A 21858-nucleotide genomic window follows, 5' to 3' on the forward strand; every position below is an offset into this window, starting at 1 on the left:
CCCGCCCCACAGCAGGTTTGCAGCTCGGGTTCTGAATTTGTAAAAGCTGAGGTTGTCACAGCTGGAGACTGTTGTTCTCAGCTCAACTGAAAACAGAGGTGAGGTTTTGCCTTTCTGTGGTTGCTTTCAGTGTCGAGAACCTGGCCCACCTTCCTCAACTGTTGTAGTGGGGCTAAAGGGTGGCCCCCGAAAGACTCGCCAACATCCTAATCCCTGAAACCTGTGAATGTTACCTTACAGGGTAAAAGAGGGGATATTACCTTGTATGGCAAGAGATGTGATTGCTTTAAGGATACCGAGAGGAAGAGCTTATCTTGGATTCCCTGGGCAGGCCCTAAATCCAATAACAAAATCATTCTTATAAATCTACTTTTAAGAGCGAGGCAAAGGCACGTGTTTGCCAGACGGGAGAGGAGAAGGTGATATGAAGGCTCAGACAGAGATTGGAATACTACAGTTGCAAGCCAAGGAACAGCAAAGATTGCCAGGAGCCAGCAGAGCCGGAGGAGGCAAAACACAGATTCTCCCCTAGAACCTCCAGAGGGAGCATGGCCCTGCCGACCTTGATTTCAGACTCTGGCCTTCAGAACTATGAGAAAACACACTTCCGTTGTTTAAAGTCACCCAGCGTGTGGTGATTCACTGTAGCAGCCCCCAAAGCTAATGCAACCATGAAGAAAATTATTCCAAATTCTGAAAAGTAATCGAATTTGCCCCACCTCAGGGCCTTTGCACATACTGACCTTTCCACTGCCATTCTCTGGGACTGCAGTCCCAGCTCACTGCATGCCCAGCTCCTTCTCATAATTCCTGTTTCTGCTCAAATGTCACCTCCCTTCTTCCCAAGGGAGGCCAAAAGACTTCCCTGACCCCCAGTTCCTAATAGAAGGAGCTACCACTCACTCTCTAGGCCTTACCATATTTTACGGTTTCTTTGTCCTTACCGTAATATAAAATGATCTGTCAGTTGATCCACTTACTGTCTACATGCGAGTGGAAACCTGATCTGTCTTGTTCATGGCTATATTCCCAGTGCCAAGGGGCTAAATAAGTATGTGTTCAATAAAAGGAATTAATGTTATTTGATACTAAAACACAGAGAAACGCAACCTCTGTATGACAAAACTGAATACTCGAAAGAATTCTTTAGCTACGACACGTCTCTTGGCCACATCCCAGCTCCCTGGAGCACGCTGTCACTTGCTTGTGCCGTAAGTTCAATTAGGTGTTGAGCGGAAGATTTGACCTCTGCCCCTGTCCTATGGGTTATGGCTGTGTGGGCTTATCACCTCCTGCTCTGAGCCTCAGCAAGCTCCTTAGTAGAGGGAGGGGCTTGATTTACTGTTGGCAAGGGATCCTATTTATGGAGCTGGTTGTACGTGCCCAGCCCTGGGCCAAGCCATTGGCATATATACTCCCCTTTGGTCCTCCTGATAATCACATGCAGTAGGTACTATTATTGAACCCATTTTATGGGTGAAGAAACTGAGGCATAAGAAAGTTTCATCACTTGCCCGGGGCTGCATAGCTAGAACCCAGACTCCTGGGTTACACAGTAGGATGCTGTACTACTCAAGATGCCCACAGCTTTCAAGCCTATAACTCACTTTGAACAGTTGGCGGAGAGTTACTTAAGTTGCTAACAAATGCATATATGCACAACAGCGTGCTTGCTAGCCTTTAATCGGAGTAGACGTCTGGGCAAATTGTTTCCTTGTTCCCTTGCTCTTTAAAATGTGTAATAAGAGCCAGCGTGCTCCAAGTGTGAACTGTCGTGCCCCTAAATCAAAGGGCAGATGCAGATTGTGTTGCCCACGGCACTATGTAAACACACATGGGGGAGAATGTTCTAGACATAATGGCCCTTACATTTTTATTCTCTGGCTCCTGCTTCTCTCACACAGCAGGCAGATATACTGATCTACTGGCGGGGGAAGTGTAAAGGCTACTTGAATTATTTACTATTAAAAGGCACTGAGTTGGCAGCTTTCTCTCTGAATTATTTAGCACTGTCATATACAGCTATGTATGTGCAATATTGACATGTTATATCCACATTAACTCTGTTATAAGTGGCTCCCTTGTAAGTAGTGTTGCAAACTCCCTTGCCACTCTGGCATCAGCTACCCTCTCCGTCCTGAAGTCAGGAATAGCTAAGGGTGTCTGCTCGGGGCCCAGAAGGTTCAGAATCAGGTCTGTCAGGAAACACAGAGGGATTCATGCTTCCCAGAAAAGGAGAGATGGCGGGGTCCCCCTTGCAGGGAAAAAAAAGGCAGAGTAACCCACACAAGCAAGTTTGAACTGTCTGTTTTCTGAAAGCCTATGGGAGGCTCATCCAGTCTTTCCCTCGAAACGGAAGGTACCAATCCCGCCTCTCCAGAAACAGGTGCCATAACCGTAAAGAGGAGAAAAAGCAGAAGGGGATTCAGCCAAGGTCTCCCACTTCAGCCGGGTGGTCTCTGGCCCTTTGACCTCTTGGAATCTTAGATTCTACATCTGTGACGTGGGACCAGTATGCCGTCCTCACAGCACTGTGGTTACGATTAAAGGTCGTGCAGGATATCTGGTAGACGTTCTCCATTTACCCCAGCTTAGGCTGACACAGCCCAGGCACCAGGAAGCATGCGGGGGATACATGAAATGAATACATGAAAAGACAGGCAGCTGGTGTCTGATGGGACGGAAGGACAGAGAAAAGCCCGCGGTGGTTGAAGCTTGGAGAAAATGGTATCGGAGACACTGGGAACAACTTTCCTTATTGCTTCCTTCTTACAGGCGCCGAGCCCTCTGCAAAGCACATGGGGTGCGTATTTACTGAGCACCTATGAAGTACCAGGCACTGTTTTAAGCTGTGGGACGATGGCAATGAATAAAAACCAGAGCAAAATGCCTATGCACTCTGGTAGGAGTCACTGGCCTCAAGGAGCTTAGGAAGGAAGACAAGTAAAGAAGTCATAGCATAGAGCATCACAGCACTGAGAGGACTCAGTGAGGGGACAATGGAGCAGAAAAAGGAGACATGCTTGGGGCTGCAGGGAGGGGGGCAGTTCAAGAGCAATGCCATAAAGGAGGATGATCTAAGCTGAAGTTCAGGGCTATTCAACTGCCTTCTGCACGACCCAGCAACGCCGAGGGACAAAATGCTGGGGTTTGGCTAAGGATAGGATGCTTAGCTGAAGTACCAAAGGGGAATTTCAGAGATGGGTCCTTACACTGCCATAATAGATGAATTTCTATGTTAACTTTAGGAGGTAATGAAAATTTTAATTAAACATCTGCCGGGTTACAAAAGGGCAGCCATCATGAAAAAATAATCTATGTCATTTCCTCTTGAAAATGGCCAGTTTCAAAGATGGTCTTGGAAAATAAATGGGGAAAAGAAGACTAATAAAATGTAAGACGGTGTCTCGGCCAGGCCGGGGAGATTCGACATGGAAAGTTAGGACACACGTTTTCTTTCTCCATCCCCCTCTCGAAGGTGTCTGTTTGCTTAGATGCCTATGAAAAGGCCTTGAGGTCAGCCTCGTAGTGGAATTCAGGGAAATTTCTGCATTTCTGGCCGGCCAGAGGGGGAGGAGTTGAAAGGAGCTCAAATGCCAGGGTTAGACATGGGACCCGGAACTAGCAGAGACTGGCTTGAATGCAAATGATAGAAACTCAACTCAAACGTGCAACCTTCAGGAATGAGTGGATCCAGGTGCTCGTGATATCATCAGGAATGTGTCTCTGGCCATCTCTGGTCTCTGTTATCCCCTGTGTCGGCTTCCTTCCTGGAAAGTACCCCACCATGTCCATGCAAAATGGCCTCTGCAGTCCCAGGTGTACATCCCACCCATTGAGCAACCACAGCAGAGAAGTCCTGTCTTTGCTAATCATTCCTGCAAAAAAAGTCCTGGGATTGGCTGCGATTGGCCTGACTTGGTCACATGCCAATCCCTAAATCAGTCTCTGTGGCTAACGGGAATAAGCAATCTCACTGGTCAGGCCTGGTCACATGGCCACTCTTGGCACCAAAGATCTGGAGTGAGCCCTTCTTGAGCAGCAGGGACTGAGAGTGGAGAACAGGTAGTTCCCCAAAGTAAAAGTAAGGGTCAGTACCAAAATAAAGAGGCCGGGATTCTGGGCAGACCAGAACCACCGTCATCCGGATGGGCTCCGGAGAGAGTCGTCTCAAGGACGGAATCTGACTCAGCAACCGAACCTGGGATTTGAAGGGAAGGAGTGCTTCCAGGTGCACTGTGAGGTGTAGACTTTGGCTTCACCTTGGATGACCTTGACCGCGTGCACTCACCCTGAGGAGGAACAGGCAGTGTGTATAACTCGGACAGTCATCTCCCCAAAGACGGTGCCGTGCTGGGGCCCCAGCAGCTCCCTGGGTGACCTCCGCTAGGAGATGCCCCAAAGGCGGGAACCTCCTTAGCTGCCGGGCTGACCAGGTACCATGAGGACGGAAATCTGGTGGCCGGGGTGACCAAAGGGGCCTGCTCCCCAGCATGGGCAGGACTAGCAGGGCTTAGAGTCAAGCAACATCCCAGAAGAGGCACCCACATGTGGAAGCCACGTGCATCTGGGACTGACGTGTGTGCACGCGTGAAGCCCCAGCTACAATCAGAAACATTTGACAAGCCAGCAAATTCGGGCAGCGGTAATAACGATGACTGGAATCCACCTCACCCCAGGTGTCACACTGAGCAACCTGACAACAGACCCATGAGAATCATGATGTCTTACCGGTGAGGACACTGAGGTTCAAAGACATTGATTCACGTCCCCGAAGTCAAACGACCAGAAGAGACAGAGCTGGGATTTGAACCCAGGTCTTCTTGACCACGAGGATTCTTCTGCTCTGGCTTTGTTATGTTACTCCCCCCTCCCCGGTCATATGCTTTGCACGCATCCACCGGGGAGGCCCCGGGCCCTGCAGGTTGCGGAGAAAATGAAGAATCATCCATAGTCCAGAAGCAGACATTCTGTGATGGGGCCACCGTGTGGATCCTGGCTGCACCTGTTTTGAGCTGTTGACCTTTAACAACTCCCTTAAGTCCCTCCCAGCGGTTTTATCGCCCGTAAGAAGGGGATAATAATATCCCGGCCATCCCACCCGTGGTAGTGCGCGTGGCTGTGTTGGGAAACCGTGAAGCGCCGTGCAGATGTAAATAATCGTAATAATATCCTGTGCAGAGGAGGCCAGCTAATGCATTAAATACTTCTGAGGGAGGAGACGGTGTGTGTTGATATCACCACACTTTCTCAGCCCGAACAATGCCATCCGCCTGCAAATATTATGATATGGAAAGGAAAAAACAATCTTTATCCAATTAGCTTCCTTATCAAGATGTATCAAAGTACAATTAATTCTCTAACTATTCAGTAATATTCTCTTAATTAGCGGTAAAAATAGGCATTTCTTCCCGATGCCTCTGCTATTATATACTAAACGCTGCTTCTCCATTCGTAATATGCTAATATGCTGGTAATTAAAAGCTTCAAGATTCCATTTAATGACGGCGTCTGGTTCGTTGGGGATGGTTACATCTGCTACCCACTCTTCTGGAGTTCCTAGCTGGAATCTAGGGGATAAATGGCACAGAGGGACGAGAGGAATCCTTCCCTGCTGAGGGTGGGGACCCCTTCCAGACATGTCTCCTCTGGACTCTGACAGGACATAGACTTGAGAGCTTTCTTCTCCTTTCTGAAAAGAGAAGCATTCTCATGGCATGAGCATTTGCCCCAGTTCTGTGCCTTCGGATGTGACACGTGACCCTTCCCTGATTCCCCACGCCCAACCTACGTGCTGAGGATGTCACCAAGCACAGGTCTGACATTCTGGGCAAGGTCATTCTTTGCTGCAGGTGGCTGTCCCATGCACCTGGGGTATTTACCAGCAACCCTGGCCTCGTGCATCTAGTGAACCTGTTTCACCAGGGATAAATCAGTCCCATATGAAAAGACGCAGAATGATGTTCATGCAAAAGACGCAGAATGATGTGCATAACAGTATATATCGTAAGCTAACTTTTGGGTTCCACTTATTTGTATATTTGCTTATATATGTATTAGACGGCAGGAGAAAAAAAGCCAGTACCACTGCCCTCACCAAAAGTCTCTCCAAATAGAAAGAGGATCTCTTTTGCACCTGCTGGTGGGAACGCAAACTGGTGCAGCCCCTCTGGAAAACGGTCTGGAGGTTCCTCAAAAACCGAAAAATAGAACTACTGAGTGTGACCCAGGAATTGCACTACTAGGTATTTATCCAAAGGATACAGGAGGGCTGTTGCGAAGGGGCACACGTACCCCAGTGTTTACAGCAGTGCTATCGACAAAAGCCAAAGTATGGCAAGAGCCCAAATGTCCATCGACTCACGAATGGTAAAGAAGATGTGGTATGTATATACAGTGGAGTATTACTCGGCCATCAGGAAGAATGAAATCTTGCCATTTGCAACAACGTGGATGGCACTAGAATGTATTACACTAAACGAAATGAGTCAGAGAAAGACAAATATCATGTGACTTCACTCATATGTGGAATTTAAGATACAAAACAGATGAGGGGCGCCTGGGTGGCTCAGTTGGTTAAGCGTCTGACTTCGGCTCAGGTCATGATCTCATGGTTCGTGAGTTCGAGCCCCGCATCGGGCTCTGTGCTGACAGCTCAGAGCCTGGATGGAGCCCGGTTCGGATTCTGTGTCTCCGTCTCTCTGCCCCTCCCCCACTCATGCTCTCTCTCTCCCTCTCTCTCTCTCTCAAAAATAAATAAACCTCAAAAAAGAAAAAAGGAACAAAACAGATTAACCCAGGGGAAGGGAAGCAAAAAAAAAGATAAAAACAGAGAGAGAGAGACAAACCGTAAGAGACTCTTACATACAGAGAACAAACTGAGGGTTGCTGGCCAGGTGTTGGGTGGGGAGAAGGGCTAAATGGGTGGGGAGCATTAAGGAAGGTACTTGTGGGGATGAGCACTGGGTGTTATATGTAAGTGATGAGTCACTAAATTCTATTCCTGAAATCATTATTACACTATATGTTAACTAACTTGGATTAAAAAAAAAAAAAGTCTCTCTAAATATTGCCAAATGCCTTCTGGGAGAGGCACAAAAATCACCCTGAGGTGAGGACCACTAACCTAGTGTAGAAAGATTAACAACATTTTAAAAGTCTATTCCTAGGGTCAGCAGGGATAAATCAGTCCCATATGAAAAGCCACAGAACGATCTTCACGCGAAAAAGTCAGGGTGCACAACAGTATATATAGTAAGCTAACTTTTGGGTTCCACTTATTTGCATATTTGCTTTTACACGTATACGATGGCAGGAGAAGGGCACAGTGACCTTCTGGGAGGGTAACTGACCAGCTGGACGTGCGTGGGAGGGATACACGCTCCGAGTTTACAAGTTTGCATCTGTGTACGAAGTTTGTGCCCTGGTAATGTATTACTTACTTAAAGAGTAAATATGATTTTAAAAATAAACACCTATCACATTGTCTGGCTGGGAACATTCTCCGTACATTCTATTCCCACTCCCGTCTCCCCTGTCACTCACTCTCAGCGAGCCTCAGACAGGATATTTCTTTATCTGGCACATTCTGTCTGCCTGAACGTTATCAGCCATTCACATCTTGAGAGCAGCTTCAAAGCCCTGCAGACCGACACCTCCTGGGCAAGGAAGGCCACGCCGCTCTTCAGTTTCCAGAGAGCGAAACTGGGTTCTCAGGCTTGGAAATGTCAGATCCCTGATTCTGAGATGGCTTCTCGAGTCCTCAGAGACCCTTCCGAGCCGGGCGGCTGCAAAGGCTGAAATATGCAATCCAGACACACAAATGATAAACTGGAAGGACAAACAAATTTGAAATGGGACTCCTTCAGTGAACCCTTAACAGAACGAAAGTGTGGTTTTGCCTGAAAAGGAGTTTGATTTACTTCGCCCTTTGTAGGAAAGTCTCTCTCCGATGACAGACATTTAAGTCCTGGCTCATAGAAGGGGTGTCAATTAGGAAATGTTAACCAAAAGGCAACGCCTCGTCATAAAATAACCTTGGAAAAACTGGATTAAAGGAAGTGAGGCACGTTTCTTTATTGCAGGACTTCTCAGCACCTTTATTGAGGATGAAAGGATAATTTTTCTCCAAAAAATTAACGTGTGGGTGTTTTCCTCCCTACCTTTTCCCAGGTCCTGCTCCTAGAAGGCATGGGGGCCCATTTGTGCTTTCTGGCCTTGGGGGGCTATTACAGGGGAGGAAGAGAAGCAGCCTCTAACCCGAGTCTCTTTCTGCCTTTCGTGAGTCAGGTGAAATAGCGTGGAAATGCAGGAGGTCTGGCAGCAGAGAAAGGGTAATGGGTTTCGAATATTGTGGACTGAATATTTACGTCCTCCCTAAATTCCTAGGTTGTGACAGATTCCAGAGGTAATTAGGTCATGAGAGTGGAGCCCTCAGGCATGGGATTAGTGCTCTTGGAAATAGGACCCGAGGGGGGCACCTGCTCAGTCAGTTAAGCATCTAGCTCTTGATTTTTCGGCTCAGGTCGTAATCTCACGGTTGCTGAGCTGGAGCCCCCACTCGGGGCCCTGCGCTGACATCCGTGGAGCCTGCTTGGGACTCTCTCTCCTCCCCTCTCTCTGCCCCTCCCCTGCTCACATGTACAGACTCCATCTCTCTCCCCCTCTCTCAAAGATAAATAAATACAACCTAAAAGAGAGAGAGATCCCAGAGAGCCCTCCTGCCCCTTTCACCAAAAATTTCTCTGCTTTAAGGGCACATGTGATTAGGTTGGACCCACCTGCATGATCTAGGCTACTCTCCCTATTCCAAGATCTATAATCTTAACATCTGCAAAGTCCCTTTTGCCAGGCAGCATAACAGATTGACAGGCTCTAGGAATTAGAACGCGGACGCCTCTGCAGAGTCATTCTGCCTAACGCGGACCTGATACTCTTTCCTCCCAATTTCAAAAGTTCTTTTTTTTTTTTTTTTTTTTTTTTTTTTTAAGAGGAAGAGAGAGCAGATGTGAACGGGGAAGGGGCAGAGGGAGAGGGAGAGAGAACCTTATGCAGGCTCCCTGCCCAGTGCAGAGTCTGATGGATCCCATGACCATGAGATCATGACCTGAGCTGAAATCAACAGTCGGACGCTCAACCGACTGAGCCACCCAGGTGCCCCAAAAAGTTCTTGACCCGCGCCCCCTTCTTGCTCACCTGACTCCTTACATCAGAAGGGGCTTCTTATTCTGCACCCAACCCAGAGAAGCCTGAGCTGTCCCATCTCGAAACATTTGCCCGGAGCTGGAAGGCACCGATCGACTCCAGCCTCCCAAGCTGGGACCCATATGGAGGCGTTTGATTATTTTCTCTACAAGAAAACTGTACCCACAAAGAATTCTGATGAATGTATGCGCAGCCAACACTAAGCAGGCTGCAAGTACCCCAAGCAAACATTAATCCAGGGGCTGGGGGGGGGGGGGGCGGGGGGATGTGCCTTTCACTTTTCATCAGCTGCCCTCATCTCCCTGCCAGACTTTCGAAGCAGGATGACTGTCTTCCTTCCAGATGTGATCCTCAGAGGCACCTGGGAGCCACAGCTGAGGAAGCCTGATTCCTGGGGCCTCACCTGCTGAGTCAGACTCTCTGGGCATTCGGGCCCTGCAATCTGGGTTTTAAATGCGTCTGCCTTTCCCCCTAAGTGATTGTCATGCACTTTCCTTCCTTCCTTCCTTCCTTCCTTTCCTTCTTTCTTTCTTTCTTTCTTTCTTTCTTTCTTTCTTTCTTTCTTTCTTTCTTTCTTTCTTTCTTTCTTTCAGCAGGAAAGGGGTAGAGAGAGAGGGAGACACAGAATCCGAAGCAGGCTCCAGGCTCCGAGCTGTCAGCGCAGAGCCCGACGCGGGGCTCGAACTCACGGACCGTGAGATCATGACCTGAGCCGAAGTCAGACGCTCAACCGACTGAGCCACCCAGGCGCCCCACATGCACACCATTTAAAAGGGTGTCTCCAGGGGCACCTGGGCAGCTCAATCAGTGGAGCGTCCAACTCTTGATTTCGGCTCAGCTCCCGACCCCAGAGTTGTGGGATCGAGCAACACCTCAGACTCCAAGCTGAGCATAGAGCCTGCTTAGGATTCTTCCCCTCTCTCTCCTCTCTCTCTCCCTCTTCCCCTCTCTTCTGCTCCTGCGTTCTTTCTCTCTCTCTCTAAAAGAAGAAAAAAATGAATGAATGAATGAAGGGGTGTCTGCAACTGTAAAGCCTGAGGGTAACGGATGAGAAAGGTTTACCCGCCTGCGTGAAGGGAGTCAGAGGGCGCTCTGCTCTGAGCCCTGGAACTGCTGGGGCGGCAGTAGCTGAAGGGCAGGATTACTGGTGAAAAGGAAGAGAAGCCAGCGCCACAGAGGAAGACAGATGGAGTCCTCCAGCGCGGTGATCTGTGCTCAGGGCAGGAGGGAGCCAGAGGGGCCGTTCGGAGAGGACACCCCTCAACCAGAGCTATACTGAAAGGGGGCACCGCATCGTGCCCCAGAGCCCAGGTTCAGGGCCCAGCCGGACCTGGGTTCACCAAGTTCACCAGTGTCTTACGCGGGGAAATAGCGTGGGGATTGTCTCCTTTTCTGCAAAACGGGGGGCATAATAGTCCTTACTTGAGGGGGCTCTTGGGTAGATTTGTGGGGTGGGGTTTCCCAGAGGCTGTTGAGCTTGTAAGTGGTTACACCGGCTAAGAACTTTTGCTCTTGGCTGCAAGTAACAGAAAACCGATGTCAAAAAATCCAGAAGTCGGTTCCTCCTGGCAACAACTCAGCAGCTCGACATCATGAAGACAGAGGTCTTTGTGTGACTCTCCAGGCAGGGGAGGCTCGGGCGCATTCAGTCCATCTGGAGTGGAGTCTAAGGTTCTGCATCTCCAACAACCTGGCCCTCAGACTGTGAATAACAAGACACTTGACCTTTCTCCCGTGGCTGCAAAAGGGCCACTCCAGCAGCCAGCCTCACATTGGCAAGCAGGGGACAAAGGAGCAGTGCCAGCCCTATCTGCTTCTTTCATGGGAGAAAAATGAAGCTTTCTCAACCCCCACCCCCCGCCGCCATTGGTCTACACCCCCCGGCTCAGTCATTCACAGCCTTCCCTGGAAGCTGGGGGGAAAAAAACGAAAAACAAGGTTGTGAGGTTGGGTTTAAGGCTTAAACCTTAAAACAATCATGATTCACCCAGAGCTGGGCGTATTGCCACCCAGCAAGAGATCGGGTTTAGTTAGCAAGCAAGGAAAGGATGGACACTGGGGAGCAGATACAACATTCTAGCAACGCTCCACACTGTTACATAAATAAAGCACGTAACACCAAGTGAACTCTCAATGATGGTAGCAGTGCGCTCATCAGCCTCTCATTAATATGTAATGAGAGGACAAGGTGCAGCCTTCGCCATCAGCCTCCCCTCCTCCGTACCCCAAACAACCCCACGCAGAATGGGGGTGGGGGCCGCTTTCCAGGGGCACAGGGTTCTTGCTTCCGGGAGAGCTGGGCTCCTGAGCTGGGCAGAGCATTCACGGTGCTGGGACTGCCTCACACAGCTCAAGGAGAGCGTTCACATGGCTCAATACCTAAGCTTCCTGGGGCAGAACAGTTAGAGGTAAGTCCCAAGATAAATGGCCCAGCTGCTTGTCCTTCTTTGCTGCTCATAGCTCCCTGACGGGGTGGATTTCCAACTTCAACCGTTGACCTTGCCCTTGACCCCAGCCTTAGACTCATAAAAGGCAACGTGGGGTCCTCCTTGGGTCTGTTGCCCTCCTCTGAGCTGTAAAGGAGACAGACGCACAGCAGGTGCCACCTTGTGTGGGAATTTAGCTGACAAGAGAAAGCACCTTCTTGCAAAAGGGAGTCTGAGTTGACTCCCTTTTCCAGAGTCAAAAGGAGCATCTGACTTCTGCTCAAGTCATGATCTCACGTTTCATGAGTTTGAGCCCTGGGTCGGGATCTGTGCTGACAGTTCAGAGCCCGGAGCCTGCTTCGGATTCTGTGTCTCCCTCTCTCCCTGCCCCTCCCTCCTCTCTCTCTCACTCGCTCAAAAATAAATAAATATTTTAAAAGTATTTTTGAATTAAAAAAAAAAAGGACAACCGGAGAACCCAGAAGCTCTGGAAACTGAACTTGAACTCCTAGCTGCTTCTTAGAAGAGACACAGTTTTCCTGCGAAAAACCATCTGACCTTCCAGGGCCCAGTGGACAGAGGCCTGGTTGATTCTGACCTCCCTGCAGCTTGTCATTTTGGTCTTGTTTCGGACTGAGCGTCTGCCCCGAGCATGTCACATCCTGGTTGGGATCACAAAGTCGATTTTACAGACAGAGAAATGCAGAGAACCAGACAGGAAGTTCGGAAAGTTGTTGGAGTCCTCTAACCGTGGAGGGCCTTGTATCTAGGTCTGGTTGACAATGTAACCGGTGTGGGAGTGTTTGCAAACATAGAACACCTTCCACGATGCAACCATAGGGCATGAGGAAAATTCAACGAGATCTGGAGTCGGAAGTCTCGAGTTTCAATCCCGGGGTTTTTTTCCACGGCAGTTCTGGGATGACATGGAGCCAGCTTTGCTGATTTGGTCTATTTGGAAACATTGGTGACGAGAAGGAGAATGTAATCCTAAGAGCGAACACAGGAGAGTGTCCAGGAGGCACTGTTCCGATTGCTGTACGTGTATTAGCCCATTTTGCAACAGCTGGGAGGCGAGTAGGTACCATTTTCGCCCTCGGTTTTCAGATGGGGAAATGGGGGCTCAGAGAGCTGAAGCAACTTGCCCAAAGTCACACAGCTGATAAGCAAAGAGCTGATTCCAACCCAAGCACTTGGGCCCTTCAGCCCAAGCTTATTCCCACTGCACACCACTGCACTTTGGAATCTTTATTTATTTTTTTACATTTTTTAATGTTTATTTATTTTAGAGAGAGAGAGACAGACAGACAGACAGACCATGAGCAGGGAGGGGCAGAGAAAGAGGGAGACACAGAATCCGAAGCAGGCTCCAGGCTCTGAGCTGTCAGCGCAGAAGCTTTAATGTTTTATTTTATTTATTTTAATTTTTTTAATGTTTTTATTTATTTCTGAGACAGAAAGAGACAGAGCGTGAGTGGGGGAGGGGCAGAGAGAGAGGGAGACACAGGATCCGAAGCAGGCTCTGGGCTCTGAGCTGTCAGCACAGAGCCCGACGCGGGGCTCGAACTCACCGCGAGATCATGACCTGAGCCGAAGTCGGACGCTTAACCGACGGAGCCACCCAGGTGCCCCTGCACTTTGTAAACTTTAAAGTGCTGGGCCACGTGGGGTATGATTTTGACGTTTGGGTATCATCACCCTCATCTTACCCAGAAAGGTCTTAACCAAAGACACAGAGACCACCCACCTTCCGAGCCAAGGGAACAAGAAAACATCTCCTCCGGGCTTCTATACCCCTCCCTTTCTGCGGCCCACGTCCCCACAAAGACCCCCACGCTGGAGCCATCCGTCCCCACTCCTCAGGGTCTCCACTGGTGCTGAGCGCAGTCCCTGCAGCCAATGACCCCAAATCAAGGGGGCAGGCATCCATTCATCCCACTGGCAGGAAAACCATTTTAGCATTTTGCTATTTTCATTTCTGCCAAGCCATAGGGGTGTTGCAAAGAACAATTTCTCTCTCTCTCTCTTTTTTTTTTTTTTGCATTTAATAATACATAATTACCTTCCCTCAATCATCCTGTTGCAATGTGCTTTTCAATCCAGCGCTGAGGCTTTTTGAGAAGTGGGGTGGGGAACGGGTGAGACATGTTTTCAGTGTCCAGAAAGAACCTTCTGCGGTCCCTGGAGGGAGAGTGAGAAGAAAAGGAGGTCACGCTTGTGCTGTTGATTTTTCTGTTCCTTGCGAAAGACTGTCATGAATAAAAGATATGAGGCAGGGGGTGGGGTCGGGAGTAGACAGACCGGGGCCGTATGGCTCCTTGCTCATCACACTCTCTGAAGCCACTGGCCTGAGAAGCGGCCTCGGGGACCTCAATTAATCCATCTCCGTGGGGACAGGGCATCTGACGCCAAAACCCAACTGCCCCTGCTCTTCTGGACCAACATGTTTGTTGCTACTCCGGCCCTCGTTCTAAAATGATGGAAGTATACATAATCCACGGGAAGAGGGGGAAAAACACACAAAACAAATATTCCCCGGTGGGCTTAGTATGGCATATCCGACGGGGGCTGGCCTGTGGAGCTGAATCTCAATTAAAGAAGGTTTTTAGCTGTTTTTTTTTTTTTCTTTTTTTAAAAAAGAGGGCCCCAGTGGGAGATTTATAAAGAAGAGAGAGACGCCTGCCTACATAATGTAGGTTACAAAATAACGAGATTAATGATACAGAAATCTATGTGGGAACTATACTACAAGCAACATACGAATGATGGTGGGCACCTGGCTGCCTGTTAACTGTTTCAGCCACTAGCACCGATGGTAATTGTGTTGCAGCGTTCGGGAGTGATTCTACCCACACCTAACATTTAGTGGAGGGTTACGGTGCTACGAGCACTTCAGGAGTCTTGACTTCATTCCCTGTTCCAACAACCCTCAGGGGTAGGTACTGTCATTGTCCCCATCTGGCCAAGGAGGAAACGGAGGCGCAGACAGGTGCATTACTTGCCCAGGTCACTCCGCTGGAAAATGGCGGGTTCTAACCCAAGGACACTGACTTCGGAGGCCACACGGTCCATAATGATCAGAACAGCAGGAGTTAGGGCAGTGGCTGAAAGTACGGCTCTGGAGGCAGACGGGCCTGGGTGTGCGTGCTGGGTCTGCAACCCTCAATTCTGCCATGGCACCGCAGTATTTAAAACCTGGATGGGGGCGTCTGGGGAGCTCAGCCGCTTAAGGCTCCGACTTCGGCTCAGGTCACCGGTCTGGTGGTTTGTGGGTTCAAGCCCGACGTCAGGCTCTGTGCTGACAGCTCAGAGCCTGGAGCCTGCTTTGGATTCTGTGTCTCCCTCTCTCTCTCTCTCTCTGCCCCTCCATTGCTCATGCTCTCTCTCTCTCACACACACAAATAAAGAAACATTTAAATAAATAAATAAAACCTTGGTCAACGCTGGAGATGGTCTGTTTAAACTCCTTGGTTTCCCAAGTACAGACCTGTGGGAGCAAAAGGGAAACTCCTGTGGCGACTCAGACAACTACACTTGGCAGGTCCTGCTGGGGCCGAACGGGCCCCATCACCCTTCAGCTGGAGGGGGGATCCCCGACCTCAGTGCAACCCCCTCCTCAGCGGTTCTGCAGTCTGACTATCCCCACACCTGGAAAGGGTGCTGAGGTACAGGAAGCTGAGGAGGACCCAGGACTTCTTGAGCTGCACAGCAACCGCTTAGGGCCTAAGGAATCTGCAAGTATCTGGCATCTCCCTAAGAACCTCCTGGACCAAATCCTGGCGCGTGGGTCAACTCCAAAGGCTCCACTTGGGTTGAGCAGTACCGCATCACCAAGGAGGAAACATAAAACAAAGTGACTCACAGCTCAAAGAATTCCTTGAAAGTTTGATCTTTTAATTAAAAAACAAAAACAAAAAAGCACTTGGGGCACCCGGGTGACTCAGCTGGTTAAGCATCTGACATGACCTGAGATCAGGTCATGATCTCATGGTTCATGAGTTCAAGCCTCTGTGCTGACAGCTCAGAGCCCGGAGCCAACTTTGGATTCTACGTCTCCCTCTCTCTCTCTGCCCCTTACCCGCTCGTGCTCTCTCTCTCTCTCTCAAAATAAATAAACATTCAAAAAGTTAAAAACAACAACAACAACTTACTTTTTCCCTCTCGGTTTTCTCACTGACCAAAAGCAGATCATGGCAATACGTACCTCACAGGGCCCTTGGGAACGAGAAATGAAGTAAAGACTTGTGAGATGCTCACAACAGTGTAACTCTCCAAGAAATGCCAGATACGATTATAGTCACTCTATTACCCTCTAACAAAGGCACCCTTAAGATTAGCAGATGCAGTGACTGACGGCTGAAATGATTCACGCGTAGGCAGGCATCCGGAAAGTATGGTTTCGTAGGGGGCCGTGCCTTTAAATGGTGGCTGATATGCTGGAGCGCCTGTGTCGTGCTGGGTATTCTCCTGGGGGCCCAACAAATAGATCCCTCACATAGAACCCTCACAACACACCTATAGTGAAGCTGAACTCCTTCCCATCTCCCCACGTTTCAGCTTTGGGAACTAAAGCACAGACAGGCGAAGTCACCTGCCCGAGTTCAAACAGCCAGCAGGCTGCGGAGGTGGGATCCGGTAACCAGTATACAGACCACTTCTCGGAACCACAGACGAATGCGTGTTTCAGGAAACAGCCGCCAGAGACATCACGTAGCAATCCTGCACCCCCGCCATGCCCACCGCACTCAAAGCCTCCTCCTACCACACCGATCCCCTCTTCCTCTCTGTTTTCATTATTTGTTTTCCTTGTTTTTTTTTTAGACCAAAAAAAAAAAAAAAACCCAATCCTGAATGAAACCAAGTTTAGTTGCAAATAAAACTGAATTGTCCAAAACCGAAGCATATAATTAGAGAACGTTAATCTCTGGGCAGTTCTCCACTCCCCACCCAGCCCCAAAATATACTAACATTTGCAAAAGAGAATTCATCTTTACCTAAAACTATAATTAAGCGGCTGCTGGCGGTTACCTTGGTGACATTAAAAAAAAAAAAAAAAGCCTCCACAACAGCTCCCCACACTGGATAATACAAACCAGGCAGCCAAATAAGTCAACAGGTTGTCCAGGAAACTGTTTCCTTGACAACCAGGAAGATGGAGGGGGACAGAGAGTTGGGGAAATGTCAGAGCCACAAACCTACGTTAAAGGAGAAAAAAGCCCCTTTGGCATGACTGAGCAGATCTTCAACTTGTACCAAGCCGCAGCACATTGAACAAAAATGACTCTTTGTGACACGAAGAAGGCGACCGGGGGACATGGCAGAACCCAATCTCCCTTTCATTGCTCACGCACTGGGTGAGTTTCCTTTTCAGGGCATGGAGTCTGACTTCGCAAAAGAAGCTCCATTCACTCTCTCACCCATCAGACGTTTGTTGAGCACGTACTACGTGCCAGCACTGCCCATGTCTCCTGGCTCTGGTCTTGCATGGATCTCCATGCTTGGCAACCTTGGCCATGTGGGCCAAGAATTCTGGAAGTGACACATAGAATGTAGGACCATTTTTTTCTAATTTGAACATCTGGGTTTCTCCCTATGTATTCCCTTTCCTGTCTCCCATTCTAGCAAAGGGTCAGTTCTATGCTTGCTTGTCTCGGCTTCAGAGAGAAGGGGAGAGGCAAGAGGGTTGTAGGACAGAAGCTGGAATGGTCTAGAAGACAATCTCACCACCAGCTTTGTTGGCGAGGACAAATGGCTCTTGGATGGGACTCAGCCATGTCTCCTGGAAAACCAGGAGAGGACATCAGTGCCCCTAAGGAATGGGCAAGGGGAGAGGGAGGGAGGAGCCCATGGCACGAAGAGATTCCGTGAGACCATGGGCCTTTGAGCAGAGGTCCGGGACCCTGGTCCTTGGCCGTGCTGCAGGTGTGTGGAAGAGTGTTGTGCCCCTGGAATGGAATGGTCACAGGGTCCCAGCGTGACAAAGAGTGGCCAGGAAAGAAGCAGCAGACATGGGCACGTCTGGGTAAACATGTGTCTCCAGAGTGAGCACTGTGGACAGATAACTACAGGGGCCGGGCCAGGGCTTCAGGGCTATGTCCCCCAACCTTTCTTCACCGTGGGGCGATGGTGGTGCAGGGAGTCCCGAGGAGGTGGGCCTGAAGTAGATTTACAAAAATAATGTTCCATGTCTTGTCCTCCAAAGGGCCTGGACAGAGAGCCATTGTTGCCAAGTATAATTTTCAGAGCTGCATTTTCCAGACTACTTGAGAAGTTCCTGCTGCTGAATTTTGCAGAGAAGGGACGGGGCGGGGGGGGGGGGGGTGCATCCAGAAGCATCTACACCTGGAAATCCCAAACCTGGTTTCCCTTGCATAAAACTCTTTCACCTCTGGCTGGCCCATCCGTGCTTTTTTGCATTGTTCCTTCTCCAACAGTGCTTTCCATCCAATTACTTCCTGATCGTAAATGAGACTGCCGTGGTGTCCTATTGATCCTCGCAGGGTGGACAGCAAATTCAGGAGTAGCCTCTTTTCCAGCCCAACTGACTCGGACAAACATAACCCATCTGACTGCACGCATATGTCGCCAGCACGCAGGCAACAATAAGAATTACATGGATCTCCGCTGCGCTTTCCCGACAGGCAATTTTTTCATGTGCTCTCTGCCACAAATCTTGTGTGCCACATGCCCATTTTACAGATGCGAAAACCAAGCCACAAGGATGGTGAAGACCTACCCAGGGCGCCCGCAGCCAATTCATTCGTGGGGTGGAGCCCCAGGGCCAGGTCTTCTGAGCCCGACTCCGCCCCGAACATTCTCCCTCTGTTCTCACACCTCGCCTTTCCAGTGTGTGGATTTCTCTCCTGTTTTCCTATTTCACCTCTCCCTGCGGGTTTTCTTCTCCTTCTTTTTTGCTTCCTCAAACGCTCCCACCCCCAGGGGACACTTGGTGATGGCTGCAGACCTCTGTGGTGGTTGTACTGGGGGGAGGGGGTGCTGGCGGGCACAGTAGGGCTGGAGATACTGCCCACATCTTACAGCACACGGGACGGTCCCGAGCAACAAAGAGCTGTCTGCCCCAAATCTCAACAGTGCCAAATCTGAGACACCCTGTCACCCTAGGAAGATAAAAAGTCTGTTCGTATAAAGACTTGGAACCAGCTATGACTACTTTTGTTCATGATGTTGCTCACACACTATTGCACCTGTGGGGTCCGGGTTATTTACAACAAGAGGAAAAAACGCCGGGAGCGCCCTCACGCTTCAGTCCTTAAGTTCACTCATGTAATCAAGTATTCACTGACTTCCCTCCACGGGAAAGGGGCTGTGGCCCACAGACAAGAGAAATGTCCTGTCCTGAGGACAGGGTCAAGCCCTGGGCTTTCAGCCTAAACGTAAATCCAGGAAATCATCCCCAAGGGCACTGGGGGATGAGGGTCCCGGAAAACCTTTCATGGGTCTTGAGATGGTCCTGCCACAGGGTCTTTCTCTAACCGCGGGATCCATGGGAATATTGCTGAAATTCTTTCATTCCAAATGCCAACAGGATTCACTGCAAAGAAAAAAAAAACCAAAAAAACAAAAAAAACAAAAAATAAAAAGCCTCCAGGAAACGCGATTGCACCCACAAGGCACTGCTTACAAATCGAAGACTCTCAGCCTCGAAAACAACCAAAGATAAATTATTTTGCTCAACCACCTTTCTTCCATCACACCCACCACCAGGAAACACAGGAAAAGTCTGGAAGGTGAGGGAGCCCAACGCGATTTGCATATTCAACAGCCCCGTGGAAGGTGAAAGAACATAACCAGAGGTTATCACGTGAGTGGGGGTGGGGGTGGAGGAGGGACCGCTCACCTTCTGAAACACAGGAGCTAAAAATACCGCTGCCACATGTCATTTACAAATTTCAAGGGCTGTTTAGACAATACCATGATCAGACTGCAGTGGATACATATTTTCCCCCCAGTGATTAAACACAGCCTGATTTTTAAGTACCACCTAGCAGCCTCCAGGTTGGTCTGGAGAAACCACTCTTTGATTTCTGTATTTGATTGGCACGCCGGGGGGTCCCAATCATGCCTCCTTCACCCAGCACCTAAAATCAGATGTTATTTGACTGCGGGAAGGGGGGCTGAAAGGAGGCGGGGGGACAGGAGAGCAAAAGCTTCAGCAAGAGGGGCTTCTCATCAGAGGCAAAGAGGGTACCAGGGCTCCCCACTTGCCTTCTTTCTAAAGAAGGTTTTAGGTTTCTCCTAAAACCAAGAAAGATGTGTGGGGAGAGGGAACCAGGCAATAAAACGGGAACAGCCTGTGGCCCCGGAAATAATTACATTTTCCCCCTTCACATCGGGGCAGGGGACAGAATAAATAGCTCAATATAATCAGGTGACGCTTTCTGGGACTGGACAAGGTGTTCAGTGAATGTGGGCAAAACTCTCCTGCTTGAGTCTCCCCACGTCCCGGTGGGGCCAGCTGGCTGAGCTGAGGCTGGTTTCTGGGGAAGCCGAGAGATACGTCCAGTGTCTCTGAGTTTCTTTGGGAAGAAGAGGGGGCATCTGGGTTCTCTCTCTGTCTCTCTTTTTTTTTTAGGTAGACTTCACACCCAGCGCGGAGCCCAACACGGGGTTTGAACTCACAACCCTGAGATCAAGACCTGAGCTGAGATCGAGTTGGACGCTTAATCGACTAAGCTACCCAGGCACCCCCGGGGGTTTTCTTTTTAGAGTGGTGGAAAGATTCTAAAATTAGAAAATGGTGATGTTTGCACAGCTCTGTGATTATATTAAAAATTCAGCTGCACACTTTAAAAGGAATTTTATGTATGCAAATTAAATTTCAATAAAGCTGCTGTAAAAAAGAATAAAGAAAACCAGGAAATTACTGTAAATAAATGTGGTTTTTTTTTCCCCCTTTAAAAAAGTAGGAGGGGGAGGTTTAGATCCAAGCACTCTAGATTCAAATCCTGCCTCTCCTTCCTTGTAGCTGTGAGACTTACTCAGTCTCCCTGGGCCTCAATTGTCCCATCCATAAAATGGGTATGTTACAAGTGTACTTCCTTCACAGGACTGCCGTGGGGACTAAGTGGGGTGTTGTTTGTGAGGAGCCTGACCCCAGGCAAGTGCCTTGAGCTCTGCATGAATAAATGATCTGTAAGAGGCTGGTGGCTCAGGAGGGGCCTGGGCAGGAAATGGGGTATGTCAACCACTTTCAGGATGGGCCTGCCTGACCCTGTGGTGTGAGTGTGTCTACCCAGACCCTTGCACCAGCAGCTGACCAAGCAAGGCAGCACGAGTAACACAGACTGGCCTTTACTGAGCACTTACTCCGTGGGAAACACCTCACATGCACGATCTCATTTAAACTTTGTTTCAATCCAGGCAATCTGAGACCCAGGGTGGGCCTGGGTGAGCTTGAGAAAGCCAGTGGTTCAATACCCAGGAATTCCGGTGTTAGCTAGGCAAGAATTTTACAAGCAGGTTATTTTTTTCTTTTTTTTAGAATTTTTTTTTTAAGTTTATTTATTTGGAGAGAGAGGGAGAGAGAGAAGGCACCAGGGAGAGGCAGAGAGACAGGGAGAGAGAGAAAGAATCCCAAGCAGGCTCCTCAGGGTCAGCACAGAGCCCAACCCAGGGCTCGAACCTATGAACCGTGAGATCATGACCTGAGCAGAAACCAAGAGTCGGACACTTAACCGACTGAGCCACTCAGGCGCCCCTGCAAGCAGGTTATTAAATCATTGGTGGCAACCATGGTAGAAATCAGCCGTGATGTGAAGATTTACACCCAGGAAATCTGCAGCTGTTAGAAATCTGGGTTCTTTCCCCCTTCATCCCTCACCGCACCCCCACCCACAGCCAATTTGTGAGCGCATCATTAACCACCACACTAGGAGGGTCCGTTGGGTCCTCCTTCCTACACGTGGGGATAAGAAACCCTCACATTTGGGGCGCCTGAGTGGCTCGGTGGGTTAAACGTCTGACTTCGGCTCCAGTCACAATCTCCCAGTCTGTGACTTTGAGCCCCATGTCGGGCTCTGTGCTGACAGCTCAGAGCCTGGAGCCTGCTTCGGATTCTGTGTCTCCCTCTCTCTCTGCCTCACCCCCGTTCATGCTCTGTCTCTCTTGCTCTCAAAAATAAAACATAAAAAAAAAGTTAAAAAAAAACCCTCACATTTTCATGGCACTTTGGGATTCACACTATGCTTTTAAATCCATCAAAATCGAA

General features: G+C 49.3%; 1 long non-coding RNA gene across 2 annotated transcripts in view; it reads right to left on the reverse strand.

Annotated features, from left to right (window-relative positions):
- Positions 1 to 13698: 13698 nt before the first annotated feature.
- Positions 13699 to 21858, reverse strand: part of LOC122237158 — a 39869-nt gene continuing 31709 nt past the window's right edge. For both annotated transcript variants that reach the window (XR_006215371.1, XR_006215372.1), the window contains exon 5: positions 13699 to 13811. This is a non-coding gene — a long non-coding RNA (uncharacterized LOC122237158). The remainder of the gene's footprint in view (positions 13812 to 21858) is intronic.

The sequence above is a fragment of the Panthera tigris genome, chromosome A3, assembly GCF_018350195.1.
Source record: "Panthera tigris isolate Pti1 chromosome A3, P.tigris_Pti1_mat1.1, whole genome shotgun sequence".
Classification (NCBI taxonomy): Eukaryota; Metazoa; Chordata; class Mammalia; order Carnivora; family Felidae; genus Panthera; species Panthera tigris.